This window comes from Pseudophryne corroboree, chromosome 10 (genome assembly GCF_028390025.1).
Source record: "Pseudophryne corroboree isolate aPseCor3 chromosome 10, aPseCor3.hap2, whole genome shotgun sequence".
NCBI lineage: Eukaryota > Metazoa > Chordata > Amphibia > Anura > Myobatrachidae > Pseudophryne > Pseudophryne corroboree.
In genome coordinates, this window is record NC_086453.1 from 278,819,493 (window position 1) to 278,833,452 (window position 13,960).

Genomic DNA, 13,960 nt, shown 5'->3' on the forward strand with positions numbered 1-13,960 from the left:
GTGGCTTAACATGGGGGCGTGGTCAGTCACGCCCCCCATTTGTAGCGCCGCTGGGGGGGAAAAAAAAAACGTATACTTACTGTACCCCGCTCCTGTTTCCAGACCCTGCAGACCGGCGCCGCTCTTCTCCTCGGATCTATGGGAAAGACGTCAGTCATGACGTCTCTCCCATAGCACAGCATAAGCGCTAGAGGTCAATTATGACCCCTAGCGTCTATGCCACAATGCTGTGCGGTGCGCGATGACATCATCGCGCACCGCACACCAAAGGTCCTCTCCATGAAGGGAAACTAGACGCTTAGCGTCTGATTCCCTTCAGAGCGGGGGAGGACCAGCGCCACGAAGGGAAACCAGACGCATAGCGTCTGGTTCCCTTCTCACAGCGGGAGGGGGGGCACAGCGGGGGGACACTGCTGGGGCGCACACTGACAGTGGAGGATCTTGCCATGGTGCGGCGCCCTCCGGATGGCGCCGGCGCCCTCCGGAAGGCGGCGCCCCGGGCAAAAGTCCTGCTTGCCCGTGGCAAGATCCACCACTGGTTGGGCCCCGCTTATAGCTGACTTACTCCAACCTACATGAGGCCACTTTTCATATATTTCCAGGGCCACTTTATGTTCCCAATCTGCCCCTGTCTGGCATGGAAGAAATGTGAATGATAAATCAATGTAAATGTACCAGGAGGTATTGACAAGCCTTTATAACATTATCTTATACTGTGAATTTCTTACCCAGTTTCCAAGACAAATAATTAATTTAACTTGTTAATTAAGTGAAAGGAAGACATGATATTTTCCGGGAGATGTATCAAGCCATGGAGAGAGATAAAGTTGAGTATTTGTCCAAATCAAATGAAGCTTCTAACTACAGGTATTATTATTTCATGTACTGTGCTAGATAAGTGACAGAAGATGATTGGGTGGTTTGGACATCTGCACTTTATCTCTCTCCAAGTCTTGATACATCTCCCCAAGAGTGCTGTATATGAAAAATATGTCTGGCTGCTATACAGCAGGCCAGGAGCACCAGCAGGACAGTAGAGTAACAGTCATATCAGTAATAATTTGCGGACCCTGTGAAATTAGCATTCAGTAAAGACGGGAGACTCAGTCAATGAATACATAAAACATTTTTTAGTTTATGATAAAATATAAAAAGTTTATTAAGTGGAATATTTAATAAATAATATTTGTGAGACATCTCCAAAAACAGTCAGTTTTGGGGGCTGCCCACAAATATTAACCAGCCCCTGAATGTATGTATTGGGGACTGCAATGGATATTTGAGATATCTTTGCGTTCCTCCTATTTTGAACACAAAAGCAGCCACCAAAAGTTTCTACGGCAGATGGTAAACTGTGAAACTCACCGAGCTCCAGAATGCAAAGTATTTCTGAGATTGGCCCAGCAGCTAATGCCATTTCTAAATGGCTTTTGTAGCCTGTGGGCTACATTATGCAATAAATCCCAGGAGAAGGATCCTTGGGATCCCTCTGCATTACTGTCTGCTCTCACATACGCAGTCTGACGATTGCACATGTGAACTAGCGCAGCCGGGGTCTAAACCCAGAAGTAAAGTGATCGCATTAGCAATTATTTTACTTCTTATACATTGCAGGGATGGGCATGAGATTGGTACTCATTATGGCATAAAAGCTACACCTCTGGACTCATGAAGAGTCATCCTTCAGCACTCAGGAGAGGAAAAACCCCCTTGGGGGGAAACCTCTGGGGAACCATGGCCTCAGGATCGCCCTTCCCTCTGGGCATTAAGAGGTGTACTAATAGAGGGGTCAGTATGCTATCGCAGCGCATGGGATCCCGGTGGTTGTCATACCGATGCCTGGATCCCAGTACAGAAAAGACCAACAGGGGTAAGGGGTGTTCTCGCCTCTCCCCACCCCCCTAAACCTGCCTATCCGCAATCTAACCCTAACTTCCCCCCTTTGTGCCTAACCCTCCCGCGGAGGTGCCTAATCCTAGCCTCTGTCCCTGTTGCCTAAACCTAACCCTCCCTTCCCCGCAGCCTAACCACTCTTGGGGGTACCTAACCCACCCTACCCACAGCCTAACCCTAACTTACCCCCACCTGCAGCCTAACCCTATCCTCCCCCCACCCACAGCCTAATTCTAACCCCCCCTGCCTGATGCATACATCTAACCACCGCCTGATGCCTAAACCTAATCTCCCCACTTGATGCCTAAGCCTAAACCTCCCTCCCCTGCAGCCTAACCACCCCCGGGGGACCCTAACCCACCCTACCCGCTGCCTAACCCTATCCTCCCAACACCTGCAGCCTAACCCCTCCGCCTGATGCCTAACCCTCTCCTCACCTCCCTTACCCTGCCTGTCCGCAGTCTAACCCTAACCTTCCCCTTTGTGCCTAACCCTCCCGCGTAGGTGCCTAATCCTAATCTCCATCAATGCTGCCTAAACCTAACCCTCCCTCTCCCGCAGCCTAACCACTCCCGGGGTTGCCTAACCCTAACCCTCCCTACCCGCAGCCTAATGCTAACCTCCCCCATACGCAGCCTAAATCTAACCCAATGCCTGACGCCTAAACCTAACCTCCCACCTGATGCCTAAACCTAACCCTCCCTCCCCTGCAGTCTAACCACCCTCAGGGGTGCCTAGCCCTAACCTCCCCCCACCCACAGCCTAAACTTAACCCCCCTGTCTGACTCCTAAACCTAATTCTTCTGCCTAAACCTAACCCTCCCTCCCCCGCAGCCTAACCACCCCCGGGGGTGCCTAACCCTAAGCTCCCCCCACCCGCAGCTTAAAGTTAACCCCCCTGCCTAATATCTAAACCTAACCCTCCAGCCTGATGCGTAAACCTAACCCTCCCTCCCATGCAGCCTAACCACCCCCGGGGCTGCCTAACCCACCCTATCCGCAGCCTAAGCCTAACCTCCACCCACCTGCAGCCTAACCCTAACCCCCCGCCTGACGCCTAAACCTAACCCCCCTGCCTGATTCCTAAACCTAACCCTCCCTCCCCCGCAGCCTAACCTCCCCCCTCTCCCCCATGCCTGATGCCTAACCTCCCTTGCCCAGCCCTAAACCTATGATCGTGGGGATACGGGCGTCGGTATCCTTGCCCATTCGGAGTTCCAACGTCGGGATTCTGAAGAGTGTCGGGATCCCAGTGTCAGTATTCTGACTGCCGTAAACCCGACAGCCAGCATATTTACCGCATGTCCTAATAGGTAATGCATATGTCCCAACATTTGGAGCATGTGTCCGCAGCTCTCCTCCCAGGGCAGCTATTCAGGGATCACCCACTGCGTGTAGACAAAGAGGAAGAGATGAAAAATCATTGTTAGTGGATGAACAAGCAGAGAGACAAACTGCAAACAGTGGTGTGGTTGTGTAGAGAGAAAAATCTCTCTATGTAAATATGTTACTAGAACTACTGAGGACATGGAAAATACCTAAAATAAGGACAATTATACCAAGGGGCACATTGTTTTTATACAATACACACATTGGGGGGATAAGTTCTCTCTTATAGTAATTAGTGGGTACCTTCAGAAAAGAAATTTGACCAGTAAATAATAAAAGCTATAAATTGCTAACATTTAGGGGTCAATCCAATTAGGTACGAGTTACCATTGCTGCGACGTTTCAACAGCATCCAAACTCACACCCTTCGTGGCCAGATTCAGTCTATGGGGCTACCGGAAAGTGCGGCTGTTGTAAGAGAAACTTGCACCTAATTAAACTGACCCCTTAGTTATTAAATGTGATAAAATAGTAAAATATAATGGTGTAATTGTGGGCCTGATTCAGTTGTGGTTGTTGAAGCGATCGCTGCTGCAATCTTGTCATTCACAATTGCATCGTGAGTCTGAGCAGTCATAGGCTGAGCAAGTCTCCTAGACACAGGGGGCTCTCCAGCAGCAACACAGGTCACAATGGGTAATTTATGCACGCACATGGAACAGCGTTTGAACGGACCTGACACGGCTGTATACAGTTAGCCCCCCCCCCCGTTACCACCTCAAACGCTGACTTCCTGACAATCACTTTGCGATGGGATCCTCTATGTGAGCTTGATTTAATTTTATGCGCAGTTCATCATACACGCATGCACAGTGAAAAAGCATTGAGCCACTTGGTGCAACAGCAGCTCTGCGTCCGCATCTGAATCAGGCCCCCTGAGTGGTAAGGAGAAGGACTCTAGGGAAAGGACTATGTCACCTTTATTATATGTAAAGATAGGGAAACAGTCACTTGTTACAGCTCCAATTCACATCATGTATACCATTCTGTACCATTTCATCATTTAGTTATTCTATGGGGGAGAGGTATTAAGCCCTGCAGAGTGATAAAGTGGAGAGAGGTAAAGTACCAGCCAATCAGCTCCTAACTGCCATGTTACAGGCTGTGTTTGAAAAATGACAACTAGGAGCTGATTGGTTGTTAGTTTATCTCTCTCCACTGTATCACTCTCCCAGGCTTTGTACACCTACCCCCAGTTCATTGATATACTGTAAATGTCAGCCATTTCACTATCTCCCCGATCTGTATTGTTCTTCCCCCGATCTCTATGTTCTGTATCATGCTCTCCCCACCCTTCCTGTTTTTCTGTATTACAGTATGTTCTACATCTTGCAACCCCCAAAAGTGTTTGTCCTTCCTCTATATGTCCTATAGAGTCCGCCACAATTTCTGTTTTTGTATTGTGCCCCCACACCATCTGTATGTGCTATACCAAGTTGCCCCCTCCCGCATGTTTTGTATAGTCCGCTCTCCCCCACTATAGACCCTATGGCCCTCATTCCGAGTTGTTCGCTCGGTATTTTTCATCGCATCGCAGTGAAAATCCGCTTAGTACGCATGCGCAATGTTCGCACTGCGACTGCGCCAAGTAACTTTACTATGAAGAAAGTATTTTTACTCACGGCTTTTTCTTCGCTCCGGCGAACGTAATGTGATTGACAGGAAATGGGTGTTACTGGGCGGAAACACGGCGTTTCAGGGGCGTGTGGCTGAAAACGCTACCGTTTCCGGAAAAAACGCAGGAGTGGCCGGAGAAACGGTGGGAGTGCCTGGGCGAACGCTGGGTGTGTTTGTGACGTCAACCAGGAACGACAAGCACTGAAATGATCGCACAGGCAGAGTAAGTCTGGAGCTACTCTGAAACTGCTAAGTAGTTAGTAATCGCATTATTGCGAATACATCGGTCGCAATTTTAAGAAGCTAAGATTCACTCCCAGTAGGCGGCGGCTTAGCGTGTGTAACTCTGCTAAATTCGCCTTGCGACCGATCAACTCGGAATGAGGGCCAATGTTTTGTACTGTGCTCTCAATACCCCCCACCACACACACAATTACACAAGTATGGTAACTTACCTCGTGCATGCTATTCTCCAGTCACTAATTCCTCTGTGACCCCTCCCGTCGTCTTCAACTGACACTTTGCAGATCTCTTTGCCGGTCACCCGACACTCTGCAAATCTCTTTGCCAGAACTTTGCCAAATGATGATCTAAATAACCAGAATTTCCTGGTCAGACATACTATGGGATATATTTACTAAAATTCATATTTTTCAGAATGAGGTTAAAGTTCAAACACGAATGACATTGAAAGTGTAAATTTGCAACTTTTTGAATTTATTACGACTAATTTACTAAACTGTCGTATTCTGCATTTTCGTGTTTTCCGATGTCGATGTCATTCGTATTTTTTGGCAATGTTTTACGGGAGTAAATAGTAAAACACTGCCATTAACACAATGAATCTCGTCCGGATCTGTGAGATCCGTGCTGGGCTTCATTGTGCACCTTTCGTAAAAAAAATAACATTGTTACAAATCTAAAAAAAAAAATGCGTGGGGTCCCCCCCCCCCTAAGCAAAACCAGCCTCGGGCTCTTTGAGCCGGTCCTGGTTGACAAAATATGGGGGGGAAAATGACAGGTGTTCCCCCATATTTCATAAACCAGCACCGGGCTCTGCGCCTGGTCCTGGTACCAAAAATACGGGGGACAAAAAGCATAGGGGTCCCCCGTATTTTTGAAACCAGCACCGGACTCCACTAGCCTGGTACATAATGCCACAGCCGGGGGACACTTTTATACTGGTCCTGGCGGCCCTGGCATTACATACCCAACTAGTCACCCCTGGCCGGGGTACCCTGGAGGAGTGGGAACCCCTTAAATCAAGGGGTCCCCCCCTCCAGCCACCCAAGGGCCAGGGGTGAAGCCCGAGGCTGTCCCCCCCATCCAAGGGCGGCAGATGGGGGGCTGATAGCCTTTTGAAAAAAATGTGAATATTGTTTTTAGTAGCAGTACTACATGTCCCAGCAAGCCTCCCCGCAAGCTGGTACTTGGAGAACCACAAGTACCAGCATGCGGTGGAAAACAAAACCGGGCCTGCTGGTACCTGTAGTACTACTACTAAAAAAATACCCCCCAAAAAACAGGAGACACACCTTGACAGTATAAGTTTATTACATACATGCACACCTCCAAACATACATACTTACCTATGTTCACACGAGGCTCGGTCCTCTTCTCCATGTAGAATCCTAGGGGTACCTGTGAAAAAAATTATACTCACAAAATCCAGTGTACCTTCTGTTCTTTGTATAATCCACGTACTTGGCAAAATAAAAAAACGGAAACCCGACCACGCACTGAAAGGGGTCCCATGTTTTCACATAGGACCCCTTTCCCCAACTGCCAGGAACCCCCTGACTCCTGTCAAAGAGGGTCCCTTCTGCCAATCAGGGAGTGCCGCGTCGTGGCACTCTCCTGATTGGCTGTGTGCTCCTGTAGTGTCTGTCAGGCAGCACACGGCAGAGATACAATGTTGCGCCTATTTGCTCCATTGTATCCAATGGTGGGAACTTTGCGGTCAGCGGTTGACCGAAAGTAACCTCACTGCTGACCGCAAAGTTCCCACCATTGGATACAATGGAGCGCATAGGCGCTACATTGTATCTCTGCCGTTTGCTGCCTGACAGACACTACAGGAGCACACAGCCAATCAGGAGGGTGCCACGACGTGGCGCTCCCTGATTGGCAGAAGGGACCCTCTTTGACAGGAGTCAGGGGGGTCCTGGCAGTCGGGGAGAGGGGTCCCATGTGAAAACATGGGTCCCCTTTCAGTGCGTGGTCGGGTTTCCGTTTTTTTATTTTGCCAAGTACGTGGATTATACAAAGAACAGAAGGTACACTGGATTATGTGAGTATAATTTTTTTCACAGGTACCCCTAGGATTCTACATGGAGAAAAGGACCGAGCCTCGTGTGAACATAGGTAAGTATGTATGTATGGAGGTGTGCATATATGTAATAAACTTATACTGTCACGGTGTGTATCTCCTGTTTTTTGTTGGAAATTATTTTAGTAGTAGTACTACAGGTATTAGCGGGCCCGGTTTTCCACCGCATGCTGGTACTTGTGGTTCTCCAAGTACCAGCTTGCGGGGGAGGCTTGCTGGGATTTGTAGTACTGCTACTAAAAATAATATTCTCATTTTTTACACAAGGCTATCAGCCCCCCATCCGCCGCCCTTGGATGAGGGGGACAGCCTCGGGCTTCACCCTTGGCCCTTGGGTGGCTGGAGGGGGGGACCCCTTGATTTAAGGGGTTCCCACTCCTCCAGGGTACCCCGGCCAGGGGTGACTAGTTGGGTATGTAATGCCAGGGCCGCAGGGACCTAGATAAAAGTGTCCCCCGGCTGTGGCATTATGTACCAGGCTAGTGGAGCCCGGTGCTGGTTTAAAAAATACGGGGGACCCCTACGCTTTTTGTCCCCCGTATTTTTGGTACCAGGACCAGGCGCAGAGCCTGCTGCTGGTTGAATAAATATGGGGGAACCCTTGACATTTTTTTCCCCATATTTTGTCAACCAGGTCCCGCTCAAAGAGCCCGAGGCTGGTTTTGCTTAGGAGGGGGTACCCCACGCATTTTTTCCAGAAAATGTAACACTTTCCCACCCCTTCCCACTGATAAACATGCACAGAACTCATGGATCCGTGCATGCCTATCAGAACACGGTAAAAAAAAAGCAGGTCTGTTTTAAATCTGCTTTTTTTTTACGATTTGTATTTTTTCACGGCAGTGTTTGGCTATTGCCGACAGTGTTCGTGAAATACACTTTTTAGTAAATTACCGAGTTGTATAAAAAAACAGTCGTATTTGACCGATGGTGTATTCATTTGTATTTTTTTACTTTGACTTCCAAAAAAACATGAATGCCCTCATCACTGCCGAGATTTGAGTTTAGTAAATTCCCGAGATGACACTTTGAAGAAAAAACACCATCTTGGTCAAAACCGGGAGCTTAGTAAATATACCCCTATGTGTATAACTATACTACTACATTTTGTTACGTACTTTCATTTTTATTCATTTGCAGTTTATCTATTTTATTAACTTTTTGTCCAAAACCTAAGATCCTTTCTCATAGAGACCCAAGTTATCTGCTCCAGGTCTTCCCTAGTGCTAGGACCATGTTAGTATCATACACTGGGCCTAATTCAGACCTGATCGCAGCAGCAAATTTGTTCTCTAATGGACAAAACCAGGGGGGTAATTCCAAGTTGATCGCAGCAGGACTTTTTTTTAGCAGATGGGCAAAACCATGTGTACTGCAGGGGAGGCAGATTTAACATGTGCAAAGAGAGTTAGATTTGGGTGTGGTGTGTTCAATCTGCAATCTAATTTGCAGTGTAAAAATAAAGCAGCCAGTATTTACCCTGCACAAAAATAAAATAACCCACCCAAATCTAACTCTCTCTGCACATGTTATATCTGCCTCCCCCATGCGCACTGCATGGTTTTGTCCATCTGCTAAAAAAAAGTCCTGCTGTGATCAACTTGGAATTACCCCCCAGGGTGGTAATTCTGAGTTGATCGCAGCAGGAACTTTGGGGGTAATTCCAAGTTGATCGCAGCAGGAAATTTTTTAGCTGTTGGGCAAAACCATGGCCCTCATTCCGAGTTGTTCGCTCGCTAGCTGCTTTTAGCAGCATTGCACACGCTAGGCCGCCGCCCTCTGGGAGTGTATTTTAGCTTAGCAGAATAGTGAATGAAAGATTAGCAGAACTGCTAATAAATAATTCTTTGCAGTTTCTGAGTAGCTCCAGACCTACTTACAGATTGCGATCAGCTCAGGCCGTTTAGTTCCTGGTTTGACGTCACAAACACGCCCTGCGTTCGGCCAGCCACTCCCCCGTTTCTCCAGACACTCCCGCGTTTTTCCCTGGCACGCCTGCGTTTTTTAGCACATTCCCGGAAAACGCTCAGTTACCACCCAGAAACGCCCCTTTCCTGTCAATCACTCACCAATCAGCAGAGCGACTGAAAAGCGCCGCAGGATCCACAGCATATCTACTAAGTTTTTAGTTAAATAACTAAGCGCATGCGCCCTGCGTGCCTTGCGCATGCGCATTTTGCAACAAATCGCAGAATAGCGAAAATCGGCAACGAACAACTCGGAATGACCCCCCATGTGCACTGCATGTGGGGCAGATGTAACATGTGCAGAGAGAGTTAGATTTGGGTGTGGTGTGTTCAAACTGAAATCTAAACTTCAGTGTAAAAATAAAGCAGCCAGTATTTACCCTGCACAGAAACAATATAACCCACCCAAATCTAACTTTCTCTGCAAATGTTATATCTGCCCCCCCTGCAGTGCACATGGTTTTGCTCAATTGCTAACAAACTTGCTGCTGCGATCAACTCAGAATTAGGCCCCATGTGCACTGCAGGTGGGGCATATGTAACATGTGCAGAGAGATTATGGTAATTTACCTCCTGCATGTTATACTCCAGTCGTTGCTACCTCTGTGACCCCTCCCGTCGTCTTCAACTGACACTTTGCAGATCTCTTTGCCGGTCACCCGACACTCTGCAAATCTCTTTGCCAGATGATCTAAAAAACACAAAAGACTATCATTAAACATAGTACTAGTTTAAGTTAGAGATGAGCGCCGGAAATTTTTCGGGTTTTGTGTTTTGGTTTTGGGTTCGGTTCCGCGGCCGTGTTTTGGGTTCGACCGCGTTTTGGCAAAACCTCACCGAATTTTTTTTGTCGGATTCGGGTGTGTTTTGGATTCGGGTGTTTTTTTCCAAAAAACCTAAAAAACAGCTTAAATCATAGAATTTGGCGGTCATTTTGATCCCAAAGTATTATTAACCTCAAAAACCATAATTTCCACTCATTTTCAGTCTATTCTGAATACCTCACACCTCACAATATTATTTTTAGTCCTAAAATTTGCACCGAGGTCGCTGTGTGAGTAAGATAAGCGACCCTAGTGGCCGACACAAACACCGGGCCCATCTAGGAGTGGCACTGCAGTGTCACGCAGGATGGCCCTTCCAAAAAACCCTCCCCAAACAGCACATGACGCAAAGAAAAAAAGAGGCGCAATGAGGTAGCTGTGTGAGTAAGATTAGCGACCCTAGTGGCCGACACAAACACCGGGCCCATCTAGGAGTGGCACTGCAGTGTCACGCAGGATGTCCCTTCCAAAAAACCCTCCCCAAACAGCACATGACGCAAAGAAAAAAAGAGGCGCAATGAGGTAGCTGTGTGAGTAAGATAAGCGACCCTAGTGGCCGACACAAACACCGGGCCCATCTAGGAGTGTCACTGCAGTGTCACGCAGGATGTCCCTTCCAAAAAACCCTCCCCAAACAGCACATGACGCAAAGAAAAAAAGAGGCGCAATGAGGTAGCTGTGTGAGTAAGATAAGCGAACCTAGTGGCCGACACAAACACCGGGCCCATCTAGGAGTGGCACTGCAGTGTCACGCAGGATGTCCCTTCCAAAAAACCCTCCCCAAACAGCACATGACGCAAAGAAAAAGAAAAGAAAAAAGAGGTGCAAGATGGAATTGTCCTTGGGCCCTCCCACCCACCCTTATGTTGTATAAACAAAACAGGACATGCACACTTTAACCAACCCATCATTTCAGTGACAGGGTCTGCCACACGACTGTGACTGATATGACGGGTTGGTTTGGACCCCCCCCAAAAAAGAAGCAATTAATCTCTCCTTGCACAAACTGGCTCTACAGAGGCAAGATGTCCACCTCATCATCACCCTCCGATATATCACCGTGTACATCCCCCTCCTCACAGATTATCAATTCGTCCCCACTGGAATCCACCATCTCAGCTCCCTGTGTACTTTGTGGAGGCAATTGCTGCTGGTCAATGTCTCCGCGGAGGAATTGATTATAATTCATTTTAATGAACATCATCTTCTCCACATTTTCTGGATGTAACCTCGTACGCCGATTGCTGACAAGGTGAGCGGCGGCACTAAACACTCTTTCGGAGTACACACTTGTGGGAGGGCAACTTAGGTAGAATAAAGCCAGTTTGTGCAAGGGCCTCCAAATTGCCTCTTTTTCCTGCCAGTATAAGTACGGACTGTGTGACGTGCCTACTTGGATGCGGTCACTCATATAATCCTCCACCATTCTATCAATGTTGAGAGAATCATATGCAGTGACAGTAGACGACATGTCCGTAATCGTTGTCAGGTCCTTCAGTCCGGACCAGATGTCAGCATCAGCAGTCGCTCCAGACTGCCCTGCATCACCGCCAGCGGGTGGGCTCGGAATTCTGAGCCTTTTCCTCGCACCCCCAGTTGCGGGAGAATGTGAAGGAGGAGATGTTGACAGGTCGCGTTCCGCTTGACTTGACAATTTTGTCACCAGCAGGTCTTTCAACCCCAGCAGACTTGTGTCTGCCGGAAAGAGAGATCCAAGGTAGGCTTTAAATCTAGGATCGAGCACGGTGGCCAAAATGTAGTGCTCTGATTTCAACAGATTGACCACCCGTGAATCCTTGTTAAGCGAATTAAGGGCTCCATCCACAAGTCCCACATGCCTAGCGGAATCGCTCCGTGTTAGCTCCTCCTTCAATGTCTCCAGCTTCTTCTGCAAAAGCCTGATGAGGGGAATGACCTGACTCAGGCTGGCAGTGTCTGAACTGACTTCACGTGTGGCAAGTTCAAAGGGCATCAGAACCTTGCACAACGTTGAAATCATTCTCCACTGCGCTTGAGACAGGTGCATTCCACCTACTATATCGTGCTCAATTGTATAGGCTTGAATGGCCTTTTGCTGCTCCTCCAACCTCTGAAGCATATAGAGGGTTGAATTCCACCTCGTTACCACTTCTTGCTTCAGATGATGGCAGGGCAGGTTCAGTAGTTTTTGGTGGTGCTCCAGTCTTCTGTACGTGGTGCCTGTACGCCGAAAGTGTCCCGCAATTCTTCTGGCCACCGACAGCATCTCTTGCACGCCCCTGTCGTTTTTTTAAAAATTCTGCACCACCAAATTCAAGGTATGTGCAAAACATGGGACGTGCTGGAATTTGCCCATATTTAATGCACACACAATATTGCTGGCGTTGTCCGATGCCACAAATCCACAGGAGAGTCCAATTGGGGTAAGCCATTCCGCGATGATCTTCCTCAGTTGCCGTAAGAGGTTTTCAGCTGTGTGCGTATTCTGGAAAGCGGTGATACAAAGCGTAGCCTGCCTAGGAAAGAGTTGGCGTTTGCGAGATGCTGCTACTGGTGCCGCCGCTGCTGTTCTTGCGGCGGGAGTCCATACATCTACCCAGTGGGCTGTCACAGTCATATAGTCCTGACCCTGCCCTGCTCCACTTGTCCACATGTCCGTGGTTAAGTGGACATTGGGTACAACTGCATTTTTTAGGACACTGGTGAGTCTTTTTCTGACGTCCGTGTACATTCTCGGTATCGCCTGCCTAGAGAAGTGGAACCTAGATGGTATTTGGTAACGGGGGCACACTGCCTCAATAAATTGTCTAGTTCCCTGTGAACTAACGGCGGATACCGGACGCACGTCTAACACCAACATAGTTGTCAAGGCCTCAGTTATCCGCTTTGCAGCAGGATGACTGCTGTGATATTTAATCTTCCTCGCAAAGGACTGTTGAACAGTCAATTGCTTACTGGAAGTAGTACAAGTGGGCTTACGACTTCCCCTCTGGGATGACCATCGACTCCCAGCAGCAACAACAGCAGCGCCAGCAGCAGTAGGCGTTACACGCAAGGATGCATCGGAGGAATCCCAGGCAGGAGAGGGCTCGTCAGAATTGCCAGTGACATTGCCTGCAGGACTATTGGCATTCCTGGGGAAGGAGGAAATTGACACTGAGGGAGTTGGTGGGGTGGTTTGCGTGAGCTTGGTTACAAGAGGAAGGGATTTACTGGTCAGTGGACTGCTTCCGCTGTCACCCAAAGTTTTTGAACTTGTCACTGACTTATTATGAATGCGCTGCAGGTGACGTATAAGGGAGGATGTTCCGAGGTGGTTAACGTCCTTACCCCTACTTATTACAGCTTGACAAAGGGAACACACGGCTTGACACCTGTTGTCCGCATTTCTGGTGAAATACTTCCACACCGAAGAGCTGATTTTTTTGGTATTTTCACCAGGCATGTCAACGGCCATATTCCTACCACGGACAACAGGTGTCTCCCCGGGTGCCTGACTTAAACAAACCACCTCACCATCAGAATCCTCCTGGTCAATTTCCTCCCCAGCGCCAGCAACACCCATATCCTCCTCATCCTGGTGTACTTCAACACTGACATCTTCAATCTGACTATCAGGAACTGGACTGCGGGTGCTCCTTCCATCACTTGCAGGGGGCGTGCAAATGGTGGAAGGCGCATGCTCTTCACGTCCAGTGTTGGGAAGGTCAGGCATCGCAACCGACATAATTGGAGTCGGACTCTCCTTGTGGATTTGGGATTTCGAAGAACGCACAGTTCTTTGCGGTGCTACTGCTTTTGCCAGCTTTAGTCTTTTCATTTTTCTAGCGAGAGGCTGAGTGCTTCCATCCTCATGTGAAGCTGAACCACTAGCCATGAACATAGGCCAGGGCCTCAGCCGTTCCTTGCCACTCCGTGTGGTAAATGGCATATTGGCAAGTTTACGCTTCTCCTCCGACAAT